This window comes from Mauremys mutica, chromosome 1, assembly GCF_020497125.1.
Source record: "Mauremys mutica isolate MM-2020 ecotype Southern chromosome 1, ASM2049712v1, whole genome shotgun sequence".
Lineage (NCBI taxonomy): Eukaryota > Metazoa > Chordata > Testudines > Geoemydidae > Mauremys > Mauremys mutica.
In genome coordinates, this window is record NC_059072.1 from 307,992,576 (window position 1) to 308,006,769 (window position 14,194).

Here is a 14,194-nt window from a genome sequence, read left to right on the forward strand (position 1 = left end):
ATGAGAGACTCGACATTTCAATACTGATTGGAAATTGACAGAGTGGGAATAGGGTTGTGAGGAAATATGTGCTGAAGATGGATGGGTCACTAGAACAGTGAGGACATTGACTGAATTCCTCAAATAGACGGGCCCTTAGCTTTACCTATGGTTCTTCCCTCCCCCCCACCCCTGCCAATTTGCCCAAATCTTAGCTCAGTTCCTCATGGACAATGTTTCACTTATCTGTGTATCCATATTAACAGATACCAGTCTTTGTGCAGGGTAATCCCAGGACTGAAGTAGCTGGAGTAACATGCAGAGTAAATCACCTCTTGGCCCTTAGATGCAGTCACCTCTCCAATCCAGCAATGAAGTGATTGATGGAGTAGCACAGGAAAGCTTGCATTCTTGCTGTCTGGCAAAATAATAAATAAAATCACTTCTTTAATGGACTTTAGAGAGGTGAGTAACTCAAATCTGGTTAACATATGAGAGCTGAAGCCCTTTTTGTCTGTTGGACAATGGAAAAAATATTGCTTTAAAAATTCATCTAAATATCCTGTTACACTTGAAAAGAAAAGTAGGTTCTAATCCCCCTTAGAAAATTTAGCTGTTATTTCGTAATGTAACCAACCAATTTTAATATCCATTTGAGGCAAGATCTATCTCCAGATGAAGTCAGCGTGAGTCTTTCCATTGACTCTAAGAGGAGTTGGAGTGGATCTGTGGCATCCTGCACTGATTTGAGAATAATAGAGAAGCCAGTACCCGCAAGCTACTCAAATTTGCCACAGTAAGGAATTGGTTGAACATATTGTAACAATACAAGGATACCTGATTTTAGGAAAGCAGATTTTAATAAATTTAAGAAACCTAAGATTTGATCTTGTTCCCTAGCATCCCACTGACATCAATGGCAAAACTCCTGTTCATGTCAGTGGAGCAGGATTGAGCCCCTAGTCAGTAAGCTGTGACGGGAGAAAGTTTTAAAAGCCACAAGTTTGGGAGAAGGCTGGGGAATCCTAAAAGACATAGTAACTAAGGTACAACAGAGTACAAATGCTATGAAAATGAAGAATGTGAAGAGTAAGAAGTGGCCTATGTGACATCATAAGGGACTGTTCATAAATTGGAATTTAAAAACAAACCTAAACTCTAAAAACACAAAGGGTCCTGGAAACAGAAATAAGAGCATTTCTCACAGTCTAGTAAAATCTTACTTGAAAAATTAATTCAGATTAATGTGGTTATGAACATAATCACATGATCTGAAAGCTGGCAGAAAGTCTGTAAAGTAAGTGGAAATATTTTATGGCATGTCACAAAGACTGTTTTGGGTTTTTTTATTTTTTGGGGGTTTCATCTTTGTTATGATCTGAGAAGTGGGTTAAACAGCATATTAATAGATTATTTTTATTCTAAACTGATAGGTGCTATGAATGTCAGAGAAGAGAGAAATAATATAGATACAAATCTTAGTTTAGAAAAGTGGGTGGGAAGTAATATAAACTGAATACTTAAGGGAGACATATTCCAAGTACTAGGAAGAAACCTGGAGCCAGCCTGGAAGCAGTAGTGCTAAAAGATGTTTAGGAGTGGCAGTGGACAGCAAAACATGAGTTCGTCCCTGTGGCAGGTGCATCTCCTCTTTGAGGAGATGTTTGGATTCACATAGTCATTTATTATCCTTTAGGTCCACCTCTTCCTTACCCCCAGAAATTCTACATTCTGGGGCAGAAGGGAGCCTTCATGGTGCACAGTTTTTCAGCATTGCTGGATATTGTGCATCCTGCCCTACTCCAGCCCGGAGGAATTATACCGGAGCTAGGTTGTGTACCTCCAGTGACTGGTGGCAGAGTGAAGAAAGGGGAAGGACTTTCCCCCATTATTGATTCATATTTTAAAAAATGCTAGAATTTTTTTTTTGCCTGCATTCAAATAGGAGACTTTGCTTTTTAGTGTCTGGATTATTTTTCACAAAGTCAGTGGTGGGGCGGGGGGCAACTTGAGGGAAAATCAAGCTTATAATAGCAACGTGCTTCCGCTTTAACTATGGAGAGCCTTTCATCCATAAAACACTGCAGGAGATCATTCTCTGACATGTGATCTTAGCCACTTTTTGTTGAGAATAAAATATATGAAATAGTTATATCTATAGGATTTTATCAGTGTTCTGTTCACGAATCTTATATCCTGGTGAGACTCAGATCTAAGCAGAATCAAACAACTCATGTTTCTGTTAGCGATAGTCCGGTGCTGAAGGTGACTTTCGCTTCAGAGGATTGTTTATCTTGGTGTGACATCATTCTGTCTGGTCTTTGAAAACTTCTGTATTTGCTGCAAAAATGAAGAGGAATTAATGTTGGCTCTTAATGTCCTGCTGATGACGGAACTCAGCCTGACTGTTTCCAAACAAGCCAGTGCATAAAACTGCATTACTTCATATGTCACAGGGATATTTTAAAATGGTTACATAATTACGCTGACTATTGCACTCAGACTGGATGACAGAATTCTGAAACCTGAAACTCATTCCAGAAAGTGATTTGAATTTTTTTCTTACTTTGTCTTCCCCCATAACCCAGGAGCACATAGAAACTATAGGCGTTACTCAGGAAGCAGGGGAAAGTTAGTAAGAAAGATGAGAGCGGGAACTGGTGACTGCATTGTTTGCTCATCTTCAGCGTATTTATTTTTTTTCCTCATCCCTCAAATTTTGAAAGAGGAATTTTAGCCACCCCAATTCCTGTTGCTTTCGTTGGCCTAACTGATACCCCGGATCTGAACACACACCTTCTTAAACTTTAGTAAATTTTGGATCAAGGACAAGCTGTTCTCAACCAAATATTTAGTTATACAGCCATTCCTGGTGGTGATAGGGGTCAGTCAGTACATAGAACATGTGCTACTGTGGGAGAAGACATGAAATTTTGTCCAAGGACACTAGGACAACCCAGCCAACTGCCATCAGCTCATCAGCGTCCACACATAGCAGGCAGGATTTCAATTTTTCAGGTCTCCTCTGCACAGAATTCACTTTCTACTTCAGTTGGAAGAAGGGGTAAATTGACGTTTCTGGGTTTTGAACCTGAGGTTCCAGGGAATCTTAGATGTTTCACGCTTGAGGTTTGGATTATTAATGTCTCCTCTCTGAACAGAAGCTATTGTTTACATTTTAGACTTTAAATTAGAGCCTTCCCACCTTGCATATCAAACAGCAGCCAAGTATAATGTGCTCCTTGCACTTTGTACCCCTCTAAATGAAAGAATTGCCCTAAGGGCCTGATCAAAAGCCCATTGAAGTCAATGGAAATGTTCCCATTGACTTCAGTGGGCTTTATATCAGGCCAAAGGGTAGCACTGGTGGTGTTAGCCTCTTCAAAGTGGATGAGGCTGAGCTGTAATCCTGCCCTTCTCCCCATACCATTCAGCAGAGCTTTGTGTATGCAGAGGAGAGCTGCATATTCTTCAAGGATGGGGTAGAAACTGCACTGGCAGACACTTCAGTCAGCATTGTACCTGACATCGAGTGTATGCTGGGGCAGTGTGTTTCCTCAGTGCCCCCAACATGGGGCTGTACCTAAAAGGCATGTCAGATCCCTTAGAAAATGACTGTGTACAATTCAAGATACACCTCTACCTCGATATAACGCTGTCCTCGGGAGCCAAAAAATGTTACCGCATTATAGGTAAAACTGTGTTATATCGAACTTGATTTGATCCGCTGGAGCACGCAGCCCTGCCCTCCTGGAGCTCTGCTTTACCGCGCTATATCCGAATTTGTGTTATGTCAGGTGGCGTTATAATGGGGTAGAGGTGTATAGTGAAATTGCGCTATGAAAAAATAAAGTGAACCCAATGCAAAGTAACTTTTTTACTTTTAAAGCAATAGCAAAAACTTGTAACCTTTATAATAGTGAACCTCACTTACTAATTTTTATGTTAATCTATCCACATAGGTATTATATGAACCCCTCCCCTACATTACTAGCCTTTAGACCCTAACCTGCACTTTCTGATTCTGGCTAAGCGATCATTGACTTCAGGACCTCACAGGATCAGGCTTATGATGAACATCATTTGAAGCGTGCGAGGATCCAATAAGTAGGCTGGGCAGAGGGTGCTGCTTTTTTTTTTAGTAACAAGAATTTTGTGGCGCTGAGATGAAAAATGAACCTAAAAAAAATTTGAAAAAGAAACCTTTAAGCATGTACTGTATCCCACATAGAAAGGAAACCACATTAAAACCCCCAAAAGTCTTAACTGAAATATGACTTCAAAAGATTTTCCTAATAAAAATGTAGCCACGATATCTGCCTCTTGATCATATGGTCAAGCATGAAGGAAATTCAGCTGATTTCTCTCTCAGCTGTACAATGAAGTGTGTTACAAAATGTAAAATTAGGAAATTAACCTTTTTATGTCAGACAAATGGATTCTTTATTCTCCACTGTGTGCCTACTGGAAGTGCAAACAGAGATATACTAAGTGTGTTAGGAATCTGGAATCTATCAAAGTTAGGTTTTAATTGTTTTTTCCCCGTACTAGTTGGCTAATTTTTCAACGTACAGGTTTTAGGTTTTCTAATTGTAATGGAGTACAACATTGGTGATTGATTAACTTTAGTAAGTTTAAAGTTCTTTCCTATGCAATACATAAACAACCTGTAAAGCCAATGAATGGAAAAAAACAAGTTAATGCAAGAAAGGCTGATGCTGTTATGAGGTCATAATACTTGCTTCTTGTGATCTATCAAAAGTTGTTTAGACCAATGAAATAGTTATGTCATTCTAAATATTAAAACTGTTATTGTACCAAGTGGAATATTTGCTAGTCAATTGGCATTGATTGATTTGCCAAATAGTAAACAATTATTAACTGACATCAGCCAGAGTATCTTCATAAAGTACACTTGGTAGCAAGTTGCATTTTTATGGATAAAGTGCTTTCTTGTGGGGAGATGCAAACAATAGCCCTGCCTCTATTTGATGGGGTTTCCCATGAGCTCTCAGCTCCAACCCCAGTGGGTGGGGTTTCTCAGAGGGCAGGCCCTATTGCCAGGAGCGGCACCAGGGTTTTTGCCGCCCTAGGCGGCTGCTCCTCCTCTGAGCGTTTGGTGGCGGGGGACCTTCCGCTCCGTGTCTTTGGGGCACTTCGGCGACGGGTCCTGGAGCGAGTGAAGCGAATTCGCCACCGAATTTCCGCCGAAGACCCGGAGCGGAAGGACCCCCTGCCGCCGAATTTCTGCCGAGGGTGGCAAAATGCCGCCCCCCAAATCCTGCCGCCCTAGGCAACCGCCTAGGGTCGCCTAGTGGAAGTGCCGACCTTGCCTATTGCCAATAATCCTGTGGATGAAGGAGGCACTTGGGCCTCCTTGCTACCCACATGCCAAACTGGGAATGTGACTGTCCTTAGGTACTCCAGATACTGTAATTTGGTGGTAGGGACTATCCAAGTATCTAGATAGGTAGAAGATGTTGTTTAGGGAACTGGGGAGATTTGAAGGCAACCGAGGCGCATCACCCAAACGACAACTAAATGTAATTGATGTGGGAGAGATGAGGCCTAGGAGATCACATTGGGAGGCTGTATTTTTGAGAGTGCAGTTGGAATTGAGTTTCCTTTCTTCTTGCCAATACCTGAAAATTGAGCTCACCAAGTGGGAGTTTCCCTGCTTTTGCACTGCCTGGGGCTTGGACTCCTGGGTGAGGGACTCCCCACCTTGTCCCTCAGACACACGAGTTGGAGGTGCACTTGAGGATCCTTTGTCTTTCATCTCCTCCACAGGATGGGGCATGCTACCAGCGCTGATGTGCTTGTAGCACAGTGTCACTTCTGACACAACTCAAAATCACATGGAATGCAAAGCCAGTGTCACATAGGTCCTCTGCCTAGCTCTGAACACAAAGGTTTTGGGAAGCTTTGAAAGCAGGCAAAATGCATTTACTTATGCAGTTATGATTTATACAATACCCAAGTGTCCTGGGCAATTGACAGAAAAAATTAGAATCCATGATTCCTTCTCAGAGGAGCTTACAATCTAATTTTAGATGACACAATGAGTGCGACTAACACTGGGGTGGAATGAGAAGGAAGCACAAAAGGGGTTACGTTTATAAAATGAAGTAGTCAGGTGTGCACACATCTTGGTGGTTTGCCTAGTAAAACTATTTAATTGTTTGATTATTTAAATTAGTTCCATTTAGGGGACATTCTAGATTTTTAAGCTTTGTCTAAACATTAATGTAACTACAGGAGAGCATTTTCCTATGAGATTTTTCACTGTCACTGAATTAGAGCTGAGCAAATAGCAGAAACAATTTTCTCTGAATATTCATCCCAATCTGAAAACACATGAAAATCAGTGTTTAGGATTGAATGCTCACATACTGAGTAACTGAAAACAAACATCCAGTTGTATATTTGACTGTAATGTTTAAAATTTGTGCTGTGTTGATTAGTCACATAAGGCACCTATTCAAAAACTACGCCATGTGAATTACATAATTAAATAAAATGGCCTGGATTTTGGAGTTTGAAAAACAAATACTCCCAATGAACTGTTGCAAAAAATTCATTTGAGGGGGGAAATTGTGACGAAATCATTTCAAACAATGCTGAGATACCAGAGCAATGAAATAAAATAGAACAAATACATCAGATGACTTGTGACCTGTTAGCAAATACTTCCCAAACAGAAAAAGACATTGGTTGAATAAATTACTTACTCATCTTTATTCTAAATCCAATATCAAATTGCCCTTCTGGTTTCCATAACTCTTGCTGCTCATTCCACAGCCCCGCACCAGCCCCCTGGGGAAAGCTCTGTCTCCTGCGCAGCTGAGCTTCTCCGTTTCAATTACCCCATCTGTAAAATAGGGGCAGCGGCACACACCTTCACTCATAAAGGCCTTTGAGATGGCAAGTACTATATAAAAGTAGTGTTAGTGTTATTTCTAAACGTCTTCTAATATAAGGAAACAGGAAGAATCCCAACAAAGATGGGTGATAATCCATAAAATGCTTTATATCCCATGAAGTGAGAGTTGATTTCAGTCCTGTTAACCAGGCCAGGACACTTACATAACTTTTGAACTGATTAGCTCAGGAGTTTGGGTGCATTTAAATAAAGACAAGAGACAAACAAACAAAAGACTAGGGCTGCTATCATTATTCTCTAGTGATTCAAGGGGAAATGTTCAAAACTGCCTAAGTGAATTTGGAGCACCATTACATTTGAATGGGACTTGTGCTCCTAAAGCACTTACTTTCTTTTGAAAGTCCCACCCAGAGCTTTTTGATCTGCTTTAGAATGTATTTTGTTATATCTCAGTTGTCGCTGTGCTTTATATATGTAAGAGAACTGATTTTTTTGTTAAGGCCTAGATTGATATTCCCACTCTCAGAAGCTAATACACTATACCATAAGTAGTCTTATTGATGTCAGTGGGGCTATGTGTGGCATAAGGTACTAGTACTTGGCATGAGTGAGGGTTTCACAATCTGGCCCAAAGAGTGGTGCATTAGCCCTTGAACAGTCCCACTGAAATTAATGAGACTGTTTGAGGACTATAATACTCCTCGTCCTCCCGGTGAATAAGGGTGCCCTATGGTAAAGAAGACTGGAAAGCATCTGAATATATGCATGCTACTGTGTGCTATATATTAATAAAAAGCTCAGTGTGAAAGTGTTCACAGGAGTAAGTCAAATTTGCAAACTGAAATAGATGGAACGTCAGCCTCTTCTGTAAGTTAGCATATCTAACCTCTACAAATGCGCTTACAGTACATTTACCTCTTAAAGCATGGCTGTTTCTCATTCCCTGAACTTGATTTGTTAACGTGTCTGCTGTCAAAAGATCTGTTTCTTATTTTTGTTGAGTTATATCTTAAACATGTCTTTTTTTGGCTACTTATGCTTCAGTTTCTGCACAGCAGCAGCCAACTGGGGGCCCAACTGTTCATTCCTGGCTCTCAGATTTACTTTTGTGCCTTTGATGGGTTGAGTCTGTCCTACCTGTCTCACAGAGCATCTTGACTTGTCCACTCACAGACCTGAATTGGCATTTCAGTCTTAGCTCTGGAAACAATTTTGCTGACAATGGAAATCCTTGCTGGGGGTGAGTGGTTTGTTTTACATATTGTGTAAAAGCGCATCAGAGTCCTGGTATCAGGCCCACTGGAATTTCTTTTCTTCCTTTCTTCTCAGTCCACTTTCTGTCATCCACCCTAAATCTTGTTTTACTTCTGTTTCTTTTCAATTCCCCTATGCATAATATCTAGCTTCTTAGCCTCTTTTGCCATAATCTCTCCCTCCTTTTTTTTTCTTTACCTGTGAACTTTTCCCTCACCGTGTTTCTCTGGTGTAATCTCCATTTTCACTGCCTTTCTACCCCCTTTGCTCCCAGAGCTCCTTTTCTATTTCTCCCTGACCTCCCATTTTCTTTCTTCCACCGGCATCTAACACACTTTCCTAAATGGAGTTTCATATTAATGGGACATACCCTTTAGAAAGACAGCTCCCTTTGTCAGTCAGTATTATTACTATTTATTTGTGTTACAGTTAGCAACCAACCTTGGAGCTCCATTGTTCCATGTGCTGTGCAAATGCCTAGTGAGAGAGCAGCCCTGCCCAAAGAGCTTAAATTCTAAATACACAAAGGATTATTATCCCTGTTTTCACAGATGGGGAACTGAGACTTGGAGAGATTAAGGGCCAGATTTTCAAAGGGGCTTAAGCTCCTAAAGATGCAGAAGGGGCCTAGTGGGATTGTCATAAGTGCCTAAGCAAAATTCAGTGCCTAATTCCCTTTGATTTCCTCCTTAGGAGCCTTTGAAAATTCCACTAGACACCTATCTGCATATTTAGGAGTCTAAATATGTTTGAAAATCTGGCCCTAAATGACTTGCCCAAGGTCATGCAGGAAGTCTGTGGCACAGCAGGAACTCTAATTACATCTCCAGAGTCCTATTGCAGTGCCTGAGCTACAAGACCATCCTTCCTTCCTCCCTCAGAAGCGTAGTTAGTGCTCCAGAGATGAGAAAAGTTGAAAGAAAAGAGCAAAACCTGGAGACTGCAAAACCAATCTAACAGTATAGACTATGTACCTTGTACTGTACCTGATCCTGGTCTCTTGAGCCTCAGTTAAGCTGTGACTGGGGGTGACGGGAGAAGCTAAGGCTCCTTTTGGAGAAAAGGAAAAATTGTTAGGAGGGAGCGTCATGTTTTAGCTAACTGGCCTCTGAAGTTAGGTGTGCCTGCCGCCTTTTCCAGCACTATATTTAGTCTACCAGATGTTTTCAACAAGGACAAGTGCAGAGTCCTGCACTTAGGACAGAAGAATCCCATTCACTCTTGCAGACTAGAGACCGAATGGCTAGGAAGCAGTTCTGCAGAAAAGGACCTAGGGGTTACAGTGGATGAGAAGCTGGATATGAGTCAACAGTGTGTCCTTGTTGCCAAGAAGGCTAATGGCATTTTGGGCTATATAAATAGGGGCATTGCCAGCAGATCGAGGGACGTGATCATTCCCCTCTATTCGACATTGATGAGGCCTCTTCTGGAGTACTGTGTCCAGTTTTGGGCCCCACTCTACAAGAAGGATGTGGAAAAATTGGAAAGAGTCCAGCGGAGGGCAACAAAAATGATTAGGAGTCTGGAGCACATGACTTATGAGGAGAGGCTGAGGGAACTGGGATTGTTTAGTCTGCAGAAGAGAAGAATGAGGGGGGATTTGATAGCTGCTTTCCACTACCTGAAAGAGGGTTCCAAAGAGGATGGATCTAGACTGTTCTCAGAGGTACCTGATGACAGAACAATGAGTAATGGTCTCAAGTTGCAGTGGGGGAGGTTTAGGTTGGATATTAGGAAAAACTTTTTCACTAGGAGGGAGATGAAGCACTGGAATGGGTTACCTAGGGAGGTGGTGGAATCTCCTTCCTTAGAGGTTTTTAAGGTCAGGCTTGACAAAGCCCTGGCTGGGATGATTTAGTTGGGGATTGGTCCTGCTTTGAGCAGGGGGTTGGACTAGATGACCTCTTGAAGTCCCTTCCAACCCTGATATTCTATGATTCTAAGAGAATCACAGGAATACATTTAAATTAACTCCAGGTACTATAAAAATACAATGCAACATTTACAGCTGCCTTGGCTTACTCTGCCATCTTCTGGTGGTACCTGCAACAAGATCAAAGGTTAGAGGTGAAATGAACTGAAATGATTTATTACTAAGAACACAAGGGCTGGCACTTGTCCAGTAGAACAATTTTCTTAAATAACTATTTTAAAAGTACTGCAAAGCATATAAGCTCCTTGCAAGAAAAGTGAGGATTTTAGATTTTGATGCAATGTCTTTTAACAGTGTATTTATTTTACTGAACAGTTCTTCAGTGGGCCAAAGAAATTTTTCTGTCCTGATGATCTTGTCCTGGCAAAGTCTGATGGAAAAAAAAATGTACTACTCACTACTTTAGCATTATAAAGCATCAAGTAAACTGAGCCGGTTAGAGTGGTTGACTGGCCAAATATTCAAGACTCCGTTTTCAAATTTTAGATGTTCAGTTGCAAATTGCTTTTCTAAACCATCCAAAACCTGACTCTTTGACACTTTCTACAAAAAACTCCTGGTCTGTGTGCGCTCGTGCTCCCTCTCTCTCAATCTCAGCTTAATAATTGTAATGGTATTTTTTTGGGGGGGCGGGGGGTTGTGGTTTTGTTTTTGTTTTTGTTTTGGCTGCTCTTCCTGCTTGTTTCCCATTCTGCTTACAATCTCTCCAGAATTTCTCTGCTCATCTGCTTGTAGTTTCTGGTCCTACTGTTCCCAGTACTGCTCTTTTACCTAGGCATCAGCACTGGCTGTCCCCAAAGTCATGTATTCAGCTTAGAGTTTTCCTTTGACATTTAAGGCACAGCTGGTTGGAAACTGTTTGGTGGTTTTTAGAGGAAAATGTTGATGTTTTATTGGAAAAGCAAAAATTAATTCAGTTTTTGGCAACAAGATACTAGGCATGTGTTAAACCTACATGCAATGTCTCTTCTTTTTACACAAAAAAATCATCGGTTTTGGTGTTTTCATGGAAAGCGGACACTTTCTGTGGAAAAAAATTCATTTAGTTGATCCTTCCTCATTCCTCCTAAAGTAAGGTCTTTTATATTGCTACCCTCCACATTGAAAGGATTTTGTTCACACTGACTGTATCCTGCTTCTTTAGTTATTCTATTTGATTCTTTGGAATCTTGGCCCTGTTGCTCTGTTCCCATCTGGGCTCCCCTTTCTTTTGATCTTTGCACTATTGACTCAGTTGCTTTATTTTAAATGGCTTCTTTCTTAGTTCTGTCTCTGTTTAACCTGCTGGAGGCCTGCGTAATGCAGCTGTTGTTGAGCCATATTGTTACCTTTTCTAGTCACTTGCACTCTCCTTAGCATCCTGGTACCAGTGAAAGGTGCTACATGAAGCATCAAGAGCCAGATTGTACCTTAGCCCTGTATGGCCACCCATGGGCACAGCACTGAGTAAAGACTCCATATTCCTCCATTGTGTGGCCAAACTAGAGCTATCTATATTACAGTTCTGGGGGCTTGGGTGAGTGCAGGGGCCAGGGCCGGTGCAAGGATGTTTCGCGCCCTAGGCGAAACTTCCACCTTGCGCCCTCCCCCATCCCCGAGCCCCCGCCCTGAGGCGCCCCCCCCCCCGTGGCAGCTCCCCACCCTCTGCCCTGAGGCACCCCCCCGCCCCAGCTCACCCCTGCTCCGCTTCCACCCTGAGCATGCCATCGCTGCTTCACTTCTCCCACTTTCCAGGCTTGCGGCGCCAATCAGCTTAGGCGCCGCAAGCCTGGGAGGCGGGAGAAGTGAAGCAGCCACGGCGTGCTCGGGGAGGAGGCGGGGCAGAGGTGAGCTGGGGCGGGGAGTTCCCCTGCGTGCCGCTCCCCCCCACCCACGTGCTGCAGGCGGCCCTCCCCGCTCTCTCTTGCCGCAGCTCCCTCCGCCTAAATGCCAGCAGCAACTGGGGTGGCCGAAGATCTGGCTGCTGTGGTCGCTGCCGAAGAAAATGCCACCCCCCAAATCCTAGTGCCCTAGGCGACCGCCTAGGTTGCCTAAATGATTGCACCGCCCCTGGCAGGGGCACAACAGAAATGCTCCTCCCCTGCAAACAACCAGGCAAGGAGGAGTGGGGAGTAACTGGGCTGGGTATCTGCCACAGCACGGGGATAGTATACTTCACCTATCAAGCAACATTGCAAGTTACGTCTCTGCCCTCAGTGTAACAGGGGAGACCCAGGAGGCATTGTACTTTTCTGGGGTTTCCAACCAACACCATCTTTACCCTGGACTCAGTACAGATTGTACTGTCTAGCGCTACACAATGATAGCCCTAAAATCCCAAAGGGGGAGATTTTCAAAAAGTACCTAAGCTATTTAGGAGTATGAGTTCTATTGAGTTTTGATGGTGCTTGAGCTCCCAAAACACATAGGCACTTTTGAAATTCCCATAAAAAATGCATAAAGCTCAGGTGTTTACATTTACACTCAGCATCAAAGGGATTAGAGAGTGATGTCTGTGTCAAACCTACATGCTAAGTATATCTTTAGTGCTTAAAAAAAAGTCACCAGGGAAACATTAAATTAAATTAATTTCTCTGATTATTTTTTTTCTGAGCATGTTGCATAGAACCAAGAGTAATTAGCTTTTTGAATAGAACATCAGTGCAAACAAACTAACATTTTTGCCCCTATTTTATCACTTGGTTGCACCTTGCAAGCATTAAAGTATGAAGACACATCAGGAAGTTTTGCTTTGTTCATGTCTGGGGGTATGTCTACACTACCCGCCGGATCGGCAGGCAGCGATCGATCCAGCAGGGGTCAATTTATCATGTCTAGACTAGCGCTCTCCTGTCAACTCCTGTACTCCACCGCCGTGAGAGGCACAGGCGATGGGGGAGCGGCAGCAGTCGACTCACTGTGGTGAAGAAACCATGGTAAGTCGATCTAAGTACGTAGACTTCAGCTAAGTTATTCACGTAGCTGAAGTTGTGTAACTTAGATCGATCCTTCCCCCCCCCCCACCCAGTGTAGACCAGGCCTCAGATTCAAAAGAAGGCTAAGGAAAGCTTCCTTGCTGCTGTAGAGATCTACTTGATTTTTCTGTAGTTCCCAAGGTTATTTTCAACAAATGATACCTGCTCTGTGCTTGTTATAACAAGTATATGGCCTGATGATTCCCCACTGCTTTGCATCTTGAAGTCTTTTTTTTATACATCTGCAAAGAGTGTAAAATGCAACCTACTCAATGTGGTTGTTTTCTATACCCCCCTTTGCACTTATTTTTCACATGTGTAAATGTCTGCACAAGGTGAAAGGAAGTAGACAATCATGCTCATGAGCAGGAATCTCAACCATTCCGCATAAAGTGTCTGTTTAGTTTTGGAAAAAAGATCTGGCTCCTAGTTGAAATGATAAGGATAGAGGTTTCATCGGTTCTTGCTTTCTACAGAACCTTTGCAGGTATAGCCTAGGCAGTGAAAAAAAATGGTGTCTAGTCTTGGTGTCTAGTTTGTATTAAGCTCATGAGTTTATTCACACTATGCCTTGTGAAGCACCCAGTGCTGCAGAAAGACCGTGAATTTTGGACAGGTGGTGGTGGTGCTTGGAATAGAAGGACCTGTTGGAAATAGAGGTCTAGTAACAACATATGCTCTTTTAGGCTGAAGACTCAGCCTAAAGGTTGACCCCCTTTGTCAACGTGACTCCTTTTTCCTAGTGCATACAAAGAAGCAGAATTTGGTCTCCATGACACTGGTGTAAATCCATAATATCTCCAGTGAGTTTGATGGAATTACTCTGAATTTACACCAGTGTAACAGAGATCAGTCTGGCCTGCCATCATTGGACCAGTCTGTAGGTGCATCTCCTATCTGAAATCAATAGGAGTTATGTTTGTTTACACAAAGGCCGATTATGACCATTAGCGTGATTTTAAAAAGACATAACACTACAAACATTTACTGTCAGGCTGTGTATAATTAAGGATAGATAAGAACACCCAGTTCCTGTCATCTCCACACAGCTTTCCACTGCTTCAGCCACTGTTGCAGCTTCACAGGCAGTGAATTGCAGCAATGAGGTTTGCTCGTGTAGATGCAGCCCTACACGACAATGGATATTTTTGGCTCTCCTACACACTGGTCTGAGAATCTGGCGGCCTTCCA

The 14,194-nt window shown here is 42.5% G+C and overlaps 1 long non-coding RNA gene across 1 annotated transcript in view; it reads left to right on the forward strand.

Moving 5' to 3' along the window:
- The first annotated feature begins 1,150 nt into the window (after positions 1 to 1,150).
- The window catches only part of LOC123360084, a 54,433-nt gene continuing 41,389 nt past the window's right edge, over positions 1,151 to 14,194 (forward strand). Inside the window, exon 1 of the long non-coding RNA XR_006575964.1 lies at positions 1,151 to 1,276. This is a non-coding gene — a long non-coding RNA (uncharacterized LOC123360084). The remainder of the gene's footprint in view (positions 1,277 to 14,194) is intronic.